The sequence below is a fragment of the Orycteropus afer genome, unplaced genomic scaffold (genome assembly GCF_000298275.1).
Source record: "Orycteropus afer afer isolate SDZICR_OR568_19922 unplaced genomic scaffold, OryAfe1.0 scaffold00005, whole genome shotgun sequence".
NCBI lineage: Eukaryota > Metazoa > Chordata > Mammalia > Tubulidentata > Orycteropodidae > Orycteropus > Orycteropus afer.
Genome location: NW_006921592.1, coordinates 9,402,911 through 9,416,682, shown reverse-complemented (window position 1 = coordinate 9,416,682; position 13,772 = coordinate 9,402,911).

The window sequence follows — 13,772 nt, the reverse complement described above, 5'->3', positions numbered from 1 at the left end:
CCCTCACATCCTAGAGCTAGGCACAGGATCTGGCATAGAGGATCACTCAGTAATGTTTGTTAAATGAATAAAATCTCTCAAGTGAAGTCCATGTTCCTCTGCTAAAAACTTAACATCTATCCTCTCTCCATTTTGAATCCTAAGGAAGAGTTAGGTTTCCAGTTCTTAATACTTGCAGGGACTATCTTACTTAGAGAGTAGATTCAAGAGTATACTCTGGTTAAAGATGGAATGACAATAAGTGATTTGTAAGAAGCCAAAACCCTTCAAACACAAAGTATATAAGTGAAGAAATCACAACATCAAAATTTTGAAAGCTAGAGGGGGTGAGTGATAAATACTTAATGGCTTAAAACAATACCAAAATACAGGTAGTCCCTGACTTATGACAGCATTCCATTCTGATGACTCCATCATAAATTGGTTCTGACATAATCAATATACATTTAAAAAAAAAAAAAAAAGGTTTTATTGTGTAGTAGTTAAGGTTGTGTGGCAACTTGGCTGGGCCTGGTTGAGTGGCTAGGCAGCTGGTGGTAGTTATTTCCCATAATAAGACTGGCAATTAACACCACGGTGGGATCTACCACAAGCAGCTGAGTACCTGTTTTAAGAATGTGGTCTGTTTCCCACATATAAGCAGAAACTTTGGGAATGGTCTCTAACTTATGGCACACTTGAATCCTGTGTGTAGTCAAGTTGTTGTTCAGCAGCCTGCCATGCTCTGGTGATCTTGGGACTTTCAATGGATTTGAATCAACGTCCTGCTGTGTTGTCTGGTAACACTGGGACTGTACCTTTGTACTTGTTGACCTTGGGTTTGTCAGCCTCAGCAGCCAGCAGCTGCCTGAGTGAAGTAAAGCCTCCAGTTTCAGTGGGCCAGGAGCAGGAGGCAGAGCTGAAGCCCAAAGTTGAGGGACTTTCACCCAGCCCCTAGAGCCTGGCACTTTGAACTTGGACTAAAAGCCCTCAAACTATAAGAGAATAAACTCCCATTTGTTAAAGCCATCCCATTTGTGGTATATTCCTGTCAGAGTGGCACTAGGTAACCAAAACGTATTGTTATTGCCTTTTATTATCAGTATCTTTAGAAATCCAACATACATACATAAAAAAATATGCAAATCGCAAAAATTTACTCTGATGATGAAGAGTTGGATGACGCTGGCAGAGTGTCAGCTGCAGTAATTCTACTTGTGGAAGGTTCTGGATCTCCTGGAGTATCCCCGAGAATGAGGATGGAGTTTATAGTCAGAAAATCAGTGACAGTGATTAGTATAGTCCCTTTTTCTTCATATATTTTACAGTAACATTTCACTGCTTCCCTAATTTGCATATCAACTTTACCAAAGTGATCAGCATTTGGGTCCATGTTTTCAAGTAACTGAAGCCTCTGCTTTAGTTTAGAAAAACCCCAGCTAATCCTCTGACTGTAAAATTTTTTGACAACTTCTCTCCTTCCTCTTCCTCATTATGTTTCTCATTTTCACCATTTCTTTCCTCTTCAAAATTCATTAACTCCTAATCTGTGAATCCCCCTTCTTCCATGATCCATGAGCTGTTCTACATCAGTGATATCTAGTTGTAATTTCAGTGTTCTTGTCTTATGGATGATTTCCCCACTGATCTCTTCCATCATTTTATCCTGATCAAACACTTGGAGTATATTCATATAACTCAGCAATTTTCTCCATATCCCCTACAAGCATTTTCCCACTAATTCTTCCCACAAAGATGTAATGTTCTAGATACACACACAGACTGTCATTAAGTGTGGTTTGTCATAACTCAAATATGTTATAAATTGGGCACTAACTGTACTTAATGTTTTAAAACAATGATTTGTTATTTCTCACTATTTTGAAGGTAGTTCCTCAGATGGTTTCACTTGGGCTCACCTAAAGAACTCAGAAGCAAAACCTAAAGCTAGCAGTAGGAAAGCTGAGGGGCAACCCATTTGACAGCACGGCCCCTACCACCACCAACCCACCTCCCAAACGGCTCAGGTGTTGGCCTCAGAGTTCCTCTGGAACTGGTGGTAAAGTGGAGTGGAAAACTAAGGAACAGTTGAAAAGCTATTTAAGAAGCAGTTAGTTAAGAGCCCTGGTGGCAGTTCAAACCTACCAGTTATTTCATAGGAAAAAGCTGTGACAGTCTCTTTTTGTAAAGATTACAGTCTTGGAAACCTAATGACGCAGTTCAACTCGGTTCTGTAGGGTCATTATGAGTTGGAATCAACTTGATGGCAATGGGTTTGGTTTTTGATTTAGTTAAGACTCCTAGATCGCTTCCCTCATTCTTCTTAACGAAGCAAATATCCTTCCCAACCTCAGAAGACTTGGGAGAATGTAAACCAAAGGGTATCTGATCTGAAAGGCACAAACACCATTGAGGGTAGTAGTACCAACCTGAAAACAGAGGGATTAAGTGCAACTTTCCCTACTCAGTTTCCAGAATATTGGCAAGCAAGCTTATACCCTCCAGCATTTTGCTTCAGATAGCAGGAATTAGCAGACATATGAGAAAAAGCCTATGACACAAAAGAAACCAAAACAAAGAAGAAAAAAAAAAACACTTTAGGAGGGTATCCATTAACTATTTCTATATAAGGAAGATGGGGCAATCTACTTCCGTAGAGATACTGCCTCGGAAACCCAAGGAAGGGGTGCTATGAGTAGGGGCAACTCAAAGGCACATAACAATAACAAACAACATATAAGGAACCAATATACTTAACAGCTTAAAACAATGAAAAGTTTGCTATTTTTGCCTACTTTGAAGTTTGTTCCTCTGATAATTTCACCTGGGCTCACTTAGGCAGCTACATTAAACTAGAGGATTAGCTAGGTTGGAAGGTCCAAGATGGCTCACACACTAGAAGTTGGTGTTGGCTATCAGCTGGGGCACCTTTCATCCTCTGGTATGCTAGACTAGTTTCCTTATACAGCACTCTCAGGACAGTATTTGCAGAAAGGACATGGGGGTAAAGTCGGACCTCCTCCAACTTCACAAGAGGGTAGATGAGTCACAGCACAAGGCTGATTCCTAAGAAGTGGAGGTCAGACATGCCACCACCCTCCAACTTCCTTGCCAATTTTGACACCAATCATCCCTTCCACAGCATTCTCTACTCTCCTACGTTCAATAATGTGTTGCAATGGCTGCACAGAATTCAAAGACAATAGTCATAGTTATGGGTTTATTAGGGAAGTAACAGGTTATAATTCAGGATCAGAAATGACTCAGGATATAGTTCTTCAATCAGAAAAGCTTCTTCTAAGCCAAGCTATAGGCATACTTCTCCCTGGCCTTGGCCTCTCGGCCATATGGCCCCTTTGCCTCTGCCCTGGCAGACCTTATTTGCATAGTCCCACCCCCATAAGGATGCCATGTATCTTATTTATATTATTAGCAAATTATCCAATTCCCTTGGTGGGCTATAACCAAAAAAAAAAAAAAACTCACTTTCATCAAGTTGGATTTGACTCATAGCAACCCCTCCTGGGGTTTCCAAGCTGGTATCACTACGGAAGTAGATTGTCCACTGCTGGGCCATAAGCACCTCACAATTGCATAGTTTCACCTAGTCATCTGGTAAGAGTCACAAAGATCACAGCTGGAAGGGCCATATAAGTCATTCACTGCATTGTAGTTCTCTAAGAGAGCAAAGGCACAGACTGTAAGGTCTCCAGAACACATACATTATTTCTGCCACATTCTATTAGTCAAAGATAGTCAAGAGGCCAGCCTAGATTCAAGCAGACACAGATGTTCCACCACTGGATGGGAGGAAAACCAAAGCCAAATTGCAAAGGGTTATGCACACTGGAAGGAATGTGCACTCAATGAATATTCTACCACATGGAAGAAATAAAGATCAAGAAAAAAGATAAAAATTTCAAAAAGAAAGAAAAAAAGTAGTATTATTATTTGCTGACAGGTAACAGAAGCTATTGCAGCAATGAAACAAGAACTAGACACTATGGAAAAGGAACAGAAGACAAAAAAGAATTCTTCAAAATCAGATATAAAAGCTGAAATAAAGTACTCAATAGAATGGTAGAAGCTGAGTAAAACTCCAATAAATTAGAGAAGACAGACAAAACAATAAAAACTGGAGAGAAAAATAAGTAAATTAGAGGATTTGTATAGGAGATATCCAAATATCAATTGTTCCACAAAGACAGAAAGAAGAAAATGAAGAGAAGGAATTCACCAAAGAAAAAAATTAATGAAAATGTGGACATTGGTTTTATTAGTCTGAAAGAGCTCTATTGGTACCCATCACAATAAATCAAACAATCCTAACGAAAGAAATAGGAGCTCTGGTGGTGCAGTGGTTAAGTATTCGACTGCTAATCAAAAGCCTGGAGATGTGGCAGTCTGCTCCTGTAGAGATTTACAGTCTTGCAAATCCTATGGGGCAGTTCTACTCTGTCCTATAGGGTCGCTATGTGTCAGAATTGATTCAACAGCAATGGGTTTGCTTTGGTTGAACCAAAGAAATACTCTGTGAAATTTCAGACTACTGGGAAAAAGAGAAACTCCTACAAGCATCCAGAAAAGTGATACTAATAATACTTAAAGGATAAAGAATTAAAAACAGCAGTGGACTTCTTTAAAGCAATAATGAAAGCTAGAATAAAATGGGCCTAGGCCTTCAAAATTCTGAGGGACAACTATTTTCAATCTAGAATTCTGAACAACCATGCAAAGGCACACACACCTTTCTAAGGAGACTACTGCAGGAAGTATGCCACCAAAACAAGAAGGACACCAATAACTAACTATAAAAGTAATGATTACAACTGTAACAGTAACTGTTCTAAGTGCTTTATCTATATTAACTTGTTTAAAGTTCATGATAACCTACTACACCGAAGGCTTTATTATTAAGATAAGGAAATGGAAGCATAAAGAGGTTAAATAACAGAATTAGGAAGCAGGTGAGCTAGGATTTAAACCTATACAATCGGGCTCCCAAGTTTGCACAGCATTGTCTAGCAAGAAAAAGATGACAGAGGAACTAGCAAATATAACATGTTTACATGTACCCAACACATAAAAGGCAAAGGGAATCCTCAGAATTATGGTGACAGGAGATCCCAGGATATACAGTTGGTCTAGAAGCAAATCAGAAAACCCCACAAGATTTTTAAGAAGACAGAAAATTCTTACTGTGAATGAGTGTACTGAGAAGAGATTTAGATAAGTACAGTAGAGTTTAAAGGTGAATAAGTAAAATGTACACAGTAAACAAAACAAATATAAAAATAAGACATCAACTCCAAGAAAAACAAAAAAGTACAATAAAACAAAATTATCATGATATGCTACTTAGCTCAGTTTAGGAATATCATGTATACATAATTATAATATTAAACATAGGACTGTGGTTTGGCAAAATTTTGCTACAATACACAGATTCTCAAAATTATTTCCATAATAATACTAGGGGAGTATTTGCCTTTTTCACTCCCATTTCTTACAGGTGTAGGATACAGTTTTCCACAGGTTATATTAGGTGTGATTGCTCAAGAGAATAAATGCAGAAGCAAGTATAAGAATCCACCTGTCTTCTACTAAGCCAAACATCAGATTAGCCAAAAAAAAAACTATTATTCTCACTAATTTTATGACATTTTTTCAATTAAAAAAAAATGTTACTCATGTTAATATGTAAAGGGTTAATCATTGCTCCTTTAAAATACATAATGTTGTTGTTGTTGTTATGTGCCATCGAGTCAGACCCAACTCATAGCGACCCCTCCTTGGGTTTCCGAGGCAGTATCACTACGGAAGTAGACTGCCCCATCTTCCTTCCGAGGAGTGGCTGGTGGGTTTGAACCGCCAGCCTTCTGGTTAGCAGTCAAGTGCCTTAGGCACTATGCTACCAGAGCTCCTAAAATACATAATAGTACCTGTTAAATATTTTTCTCAGTTTTAATTTCTAGTAGGATAAATACCAATGAATATAGCTAACATGAAGCTCTTTGTGATCCACAATAGTTTTTAAGACTGTAAAGGACCATAAAACCAAAAATTGTGATAACTATTGAATGGGAAGATGGATGGTAGGGGTGAGAAGTGAGTTCACATGATGGAGAACATAGAATAAAAGAGAATCAAACCTTCATCTTTCATAATCAAAAGAATCTAAAATGGAAAAATCTAGACACAGTTAACCAAAACCAAACCCACTGCCATCAAGTCGATTCTGACTCATAGTGACTCTTTACAGAAGCAGACTGCCTTATCTTTCTCCTATGGAGCAGATGGTAGGTTTGAACCAAACCTACCATCTATGAACCAAAACTAAACTTAACATGAACCAAAACTAAACTCAAAGCTATCAAGTTGATTCTGACTCACAGCAACCCCCACTGTGTTTACAAGCTGGCGAATCTTTATGGAAGTAGATTGTCCCATCTTCCATCTGTGGAAGTGGCTGGTAGGTTTGAACCACTAACCTTCTGGTAAGCAGTCAAATGCCTTACGCACTATGCCACCAGAGCTCTGAAGCATATAAGCATGTTATTTAGAGATAAGCACATACCCAAAGAAGTCAGTTTAAAAAACAAAAAAAGTTAAAAATTGTTTCTTCTAGGGCTATCGCAGGAGTCCCTGCATAGTAAAACTGGTTAGGCACCTGACTACTAACAAAAGGGTGGCAGTTCAAACCCACTCAGCAGTGCCTCAGAAGAAAAGCCTGGCAATCTGCTCCTAAAAGGTCACAGCCCTGAAAACCCCACGGAGCAGTTCTACTCCACACAAACGGCACCATTAGTCAGGATTGACCGGATGGCAACTGGAGTAGGACTATGTTAATAGGGTAGCAACTAGTCACTTGTGGCTACTGAACACTTGAAACGTGGCTAGTCTGAGGAACTAAAAGTTTTCTTTTTAATTAATTAAAATTAAATAATAAGAACTGAAACAATGGAAAGTAAACTTCACTGTTTTAGTAAATGTTATAAATTAAATAGTATCTTGCAAAAAGAAATGTGGACACCCTCATCCTCATATCTGAAAACACGACCCTGTTTGGAAACAGGGGTTTTCTTCTGTTGTGTTAATGAGGCAATACCTGAGTAGGGTGGGTCCTACATTCAATCACTTCTGAGAGATGGCTTAAAACAAAAAACAAAGAGACACACAGAGAAGACAGATGCCATGTGAAGACTGGTCTATAAGCAAAGGAACACCAGGCCATCAGAGGCAGGGACAGAAGATTACAGAAGGACTCAACATGGCCCAAGCCTTGATTTGGACTTTTTCATAAATGTGAGAAAATAACTGTTCTTTAAAACAACTCATTTGTGCTATTTTTCTTTACAGCAGCATAACAAAGCAGTAGACCTATATTTTACTTTAATGGCTGTGGTATATAAAATACTACTGTAATACATGTACCAGGCACATGTTGTTGTTGTTGCTGTTATGTGCCATCGAGTCGGCCCCAAGTCATAGCGACCCCTCCTTGGGTTTCCGAGGCAGTATCACTACGGAAGTAGGATTGCCCAACCTTCCTTCTGAGGAATGGCTGGTGGGTTTGAACTGCCAGCCTTCTGGTGAGCAGTCAAGTGCTTTAGCCACTATGCTACCAGAGCTCCACATGTAGCATCTTAATATCATTAAAAACTTTTTATGTAGCTTACATATTAAAACAATAAAATATTGGATATAGATTACAGCCAAGAAAACCCTAATGTGTATGTGTGTGTATATATATATATATATATATCATATTATATATATTATTATATCATATTATATATGATATAATAGGTTAAATATATTAAATAAATTTCAACTTTCCTTTTTAAAATGCAGCTACTAGAAAATTACACATGTGGCTCACACTGTATTTCTATTGGACAATGTTGCTCAAAGGAGTAGGAAATTCTGGGGGCTATCAAGAAGAATGCTGTTTTTCATAACTACAATTCCGTTGGGAGACAATTCTCCATGTATCCATCGCACTCCTATACATCTTACAAGTAAGACACTAACTCCCCTGTGGTTACGTACCTTTTTTTTCCAATGATGCTTGTATAGCAAGCAACCTTGAAAGAAAGAAATAGTATTTCTCCCTACCAAAGGACAAGTGTAATTACTGTCCATGTAATAAACAATGTTTCCTAGAGCAAAAGGCATGCAGGCTTACTACCCACTATAAAAGATCCTGGTTCCCTAAGCTTAAGGTTCCTTTCCTGTTTGTAACACACCACATGTGCATCATCTGGCCCTCTTCACATTGTCCTGTGGGAATCTGACTCTAGAAATGAACATAAAAAGTACTGATACCCTGCCTACTGCTGTCACTATAGGTAACAAGCTGTCTTTCATCTCTGGACCAGAAGGCTTTCTTGTTTCTTCTACCACCATCAATGAAAACTACAGCAGGCTGGTTAGCTTTTCTAATAGGGGAAAAACTGCAGACCTTTCACAGCCTCTTGACACTCTAGCAGAACTCTGTCTCTTTAAGCACCGTACATTTATAACTTTGATCACAATAAAGACTAAACTTTTCAAAGTCTTAAAGGGATGGATAAAATTAAAATGTGTAAAGATGGTTAATTGGTTTTTAAAGATAAATGATATAAATCACTAACCTAAAGCCTTAATAAACAAAGTATTAGGATTTTCATTCTTCCATTTCCATCTTCTTTTTAACAACTCCACTGTATGTTTAATCTAATATTGTTGTTAGGTGTCAAGTTGGTTTTGAGACTTAGTGACTCCACAAACATCAGAACAGAACACTGCCTGGTCCTGAGCCATCCTCACAATCTCTGTTATGTTTGAGCCCCTTGTTGCAGTCACTGTGCCAATCTATCTTGTTGAGGCTCTCCTTCCTCGCTGACCCTCCACTTTACCAAACATGATATCTTTCTCCAAGGACTGGTCCCTCCTGATAACATGACCATGGTACAAGAGACAAAGTCTCACCGTTCTCACTTCTAAGGAGCATTCCTGCTGTTCTTCTTCCAACTGTCGTACTTCTTCCAAGACAGACTTATTAGTTTTTCTGGCAGTTCATGGTACATTCAATATTCTTTGCCAATGCTATAATTCAAATGCATCAATTATTTAATCTTCCTTATTCTTTGTCCAGCTTTCACGTTTCTATGAGATGACTGAAAATACCCTGGCTTGGATGAGGCACATCTTAGTCCTCAAAGTGACATCTTTGCTTCTTCACACTTCACAGAGGTCTTTGGCAGCAGATTTGCCAATGCAATACAGTCATTTGATTTCCTGACTGCTGCTTCCATGGGCATTGATTGTGTATCCAAGTACAATGAAATCCTTGGTAACTTCCATCTTTTCTCTATTTATCATGATGTTGCTTACTAGTCCGGAAGCGAAGATTTTTGTTCTATGTTTGCATATTTTATGCTGCTGTCCAGTTGATTCAATTCATAGTGACCTCTCCTTGGGTTTCCAAGGCGGTATCTTCATGGAAGTAGATTGCCAAATCTTCCTTCTGAATTTTATAATCATATAAAAATTAAAATACATAACAAATATAATCAATAAAATGTCCTGTTCCTAATTTTAAGTTAGATAAAATTAAATAAAATTCAATTCTTCAGTGTAGTCACCTACAGGAAAAAAAAAAAAATTGGTTCTCCATTCGTAAATTAATGGGATTTTTGTTTCTTTACTCATTATATTACTTTGAACAAAATATCATGTAAATAATCAACCCCTGCACTTCCTCCAGTGCTGGAAACAGTCCTCATTCCTCTCTTCACTTCTCATCCTCTCTCCCCTGAGGCAGAACCAGAGGTACAAACAGCCAGAAGCCTGCAAGAGGAATTGAAACCTACTCTCTCTGTCTACAGATTTACAGGAAAGATGAAACACACCCTAATTTTACTCCACAAAGTAGAAAGCTATAAGGAAGAAAAGAAAGGAGCTAAGAAACCAAACAAGAGAATGTTCCATTTGCAGGGATCCAAGAAGGCTGCCTCAAATACAACCGACCTGAATCTTGAAAGATGGGTAGGATTCAGATACTAGAAGATAGGAGAGAAAAGCAATCCCCACTTTTTATTGCTTAGGAAGTATAAGCTGAAAGTAAAGGAAGTCTGTCTGGAAGGAAGAATAGACAATAAAAAGCTATAAAAAAGTTGTATAAATCAGAAGGTGAGTAAGATACAGTAGCTATTTGCCACTCACGTTCCCTAACCTTAAAAACCTCCTGCCCCACTCAAATAATGGCACTACATCCGTTTCCCAATATGGTGAACCACAAAAACGAACAGATTATGAAGCATGTCTATGAAAGAAGGCTAAAATTTTGGTAAAGAAATCAAAGGAGTAAGGATAAACAGGGCTTACTTTCAGACACACAGACAGATAGACGATGACAATGATCATTCATAATAAAGAGCCTGTGGTAATTAAAGTTGTGTGTCAACTTGGCTGAGCCTGGTTGGACAGCTGGTGGTAGTTATTCCCCATGATGATACTGGCAATCAGCTCCATGGTGGGAGCTACCACAAGCATCTGAGTAGCTGTTTTAGAGCTGAAGTCTGCTTCTGGTATATAAGCAGCAACTTTGGGAGTTGGTCCCTAGCTTATGGCACGCTTGAACCCTGCATGGAGCTGTGTTGTTGTTCAGCAGCCTGCCATGCTCTGCCAACCTTGGGACTTTGAATGGACTTGAACTAATGGCCTGCGTGTGGTTTGGTAACAGCGGGACTGTGCCTTTTCACTTGTCAACCTTGGGCTTGTCAGTCTCAGAAATCAGCAGCAGGCCACTCCAGCTTCAGTGGGTGGGAACAGGAGACAGAGCTGAAGCCCAAGGCTGAGGGGCTTTCACCCAGCCCCTAGAGCCTGGCACTTTGAACTTGAACTTAAAGTCTCCAAATTGTAAGAATAAACTCCTGTTTGTTAAAACCATCCTATTTGTGGTATTTTCTGTTAGAGCAGCACAGAGGTAACCAGAACACAGCCCATCTGAGATGCACCCTGAGAGCCTACAGAAACATTCTGTGCAGAAGCAGCAGGAGTTGCCACATTCCAGGGCCAGCTCTGCTCCCCACCCTGGGATGGCTAGTCATCTATAAAATGAGGTTTGCCTAGTAATTATGGAAACATTCAAACCTTCCCCCAAAAAGAAAGAAACTGAGAAAAAAAAAACCAGGACACTAGTCTGGAAATTTCCTTTGCAAATACAGGGCAAACAGTAAGTACAGAGGGACTATAGACTAGACTTGATTTGTTCTGTTCTCAGAACATCTTCCTTTCCTTGCCCCCAACCCTCCACACACACACTGAATATTTGAGTCTTAAGGTTAGTCCTCTTCATCTGGGTCTTTTTAAACACCCAATGTTAGCTTGAAAGGATGAAAGCAGACCCAATTAACTGGCCTGAGTTAGTCTTTTCCCCAAGAACCTGAAGACATACATTAATGGAGTCAAAAATGAAAAGGAGGGCAGAGGACAAGATGAAGGCAACAGCAGGGCCAAATAAGATCTTGCCAAGGGTCTCTCATTCCTAGGGGCAACTCTTTTCCAGGTCAAGTTGCCAGTATCTATTGGCCATCAGAGTAGGGCAATGGCTGAAGCAACAGGGCTCAAAGACTCTGACCCCAGTTCAGGACCAAGGCAAAAGTGGAAACAAGGATAGGTAGGGACAGAGCTGCTCAGTTCAAACAGGACTCCACTGTTAGTACCAGTGCATTCTCAATATCCTTTACCCAATTTCTTTTTAAATTTAAAATTGAGAGCTAAAAATATATGGTGTGGCTTATCTAGCCATAAGTCTTTGTAAACTCTGTGGTGGAATTTGCCATGAGCAACTGAGTAGCTACTGATTATTAAATTTTATCTACCTGGGGTATTTCTGTTGCACGTAGCACCAAGTAATTGTCTGGGAAGTTTGCTCTCTTTCAGGGTTATAGAATTCTGATGTTAGGATTGGTTCGTTTGGTCATTCTGCCAGGCTCAAAAAGGAGCCCTTCTAGAGGCAGATGGAGTCTCTCCAGCTGCTGACAGAGAAAGATGTGCTGCTGAGAGAAACGCACTCCTGAGAGACACACATTGCTGAAAGAGAGACACCTAGAGACATGCATTCCTGGGAGACAGACTGAGAGAGACTGTTGGCTGAGAGACAGCAGGATTAGAGACTGAGTGTGTTCCTGAACTTGAACTGTAGCCTGTTGCTTCCCTAATAAACCCCATAATCTGAGTTCTGTGTGGCCACTGTAGCAAATCACTGAACCCAGCAGAGAGGTAGTAGGTGTTGCACAAGGAATGGTTGGTGTCAGGGTTGGTGAAAGGGCTGGAGGGAGGCAGCATGTCTGGCCTCACAGGAATAGGCTTTGGGCTGCTGATGGTGATTCTATCTTCCTCTTGGGGGGTTAGAGGAGGTCAGAAGGTGCGGCCTCCCTGCCCCTTTGGCAAAATATATCTAGATTTACTCCTGTATGTTTCATACATTCCCTTGAAAGCCAAAGGAATGCCTATTACTGTACTTAACTAGCAGAATAGAGATTTTTTATTGGTAGTTAGGAAAAGCAAATAATTTTCCTGATTCCATCAATGACACAGTTTTAACTTTGAGAGTTGTTTTTTTAATCTCACTGTTATGATTAATAATGATAATAATAAAAGATGCTGCTGGCTTACAATTTGATCAGACACTTACAGATAAGGTGAGAAGAGACAAAGATGTTACTTAGAAAAGACCTTGAATTCAAGAAGATAGACATTGAAGGAAATACACTATAAGTGTGTATATAGGTTTGACCCCAAACTGTCTGAAAAGGAAAAAAAAAAAAGTTTAAGAGTTAAAATTTGGAGGTAGAGAACAAAGATCATCTGTCTGATGCCTGCTCAAAGGCCAGTATATTTCCTACTGCCTACACGGCTACAGCGTGTCCCCACAGTTTCCTTAAAGTATGAGTAATGGCTAGTCTGACTTTTAAAAGGGAAAAACCTGTCCTCTGAGGCAGTAAGCAGAGTTCATTTCAGAAACTGACCGTGAGAGGCTCTGACAACAGAAACCTATCTGAGCCAACAACAACAACAACAACAACAAACGGGTAGTATTTTTCTAAGGAATTTTGAAACTCATTACCACTGCAGGCCAAAAGAGTATAAAAGACGTTATTGTCCACTTTCACATTCCAGAATGAAGAGTAATGAACTTCTTTTTCTTTACTTCAAACTAGGTAGTTTATAGGATTGAACTGTATACCTCAGTGTTATGGAATCAAAATTTTAGATTTGAAAGATACTTAAAAGTTCAGTTTGCCAGTGTTAATTTTAAAGATGAGAAAACTAGGCCTCAGGTTAATTGTTGCTTAGGCCAAAACAAAACATACCAAGAACAATTCTTTAGCAGAGACATCTTATGGTGGCCTTGGTTTATGCTCGAAAGCCATCAAGCTAGATGCAATCACAAACCACTCTGCATGTCACACAGGCCCCAGGTTCTGGGTGTTCCAAGCAATCTCAATTTCAAGCACTCTAGCCTCCTAAACTCTTCCAAGCTCCCAGAAGTTCTATTTCTAAATGACTAAATTCTCTCATTTACAGTTAGCCCCAAGGTCTGGGTCATACCACATGCATCTGAATTTTTGGCTTCCTAAATTTATTGGAAGAGTATAAGAAAAATAAGAGAAGGTTGTAGTTAGAAGGAGAGAAAAATGTGGAACAAAACTCAAATTCACAAAAAAAAAAAAAAAAAAAAAAAAAGAGACCAAATTCACTGGACTAATAAGAGACTGGAGGAACCCTTAAGACTATATCAC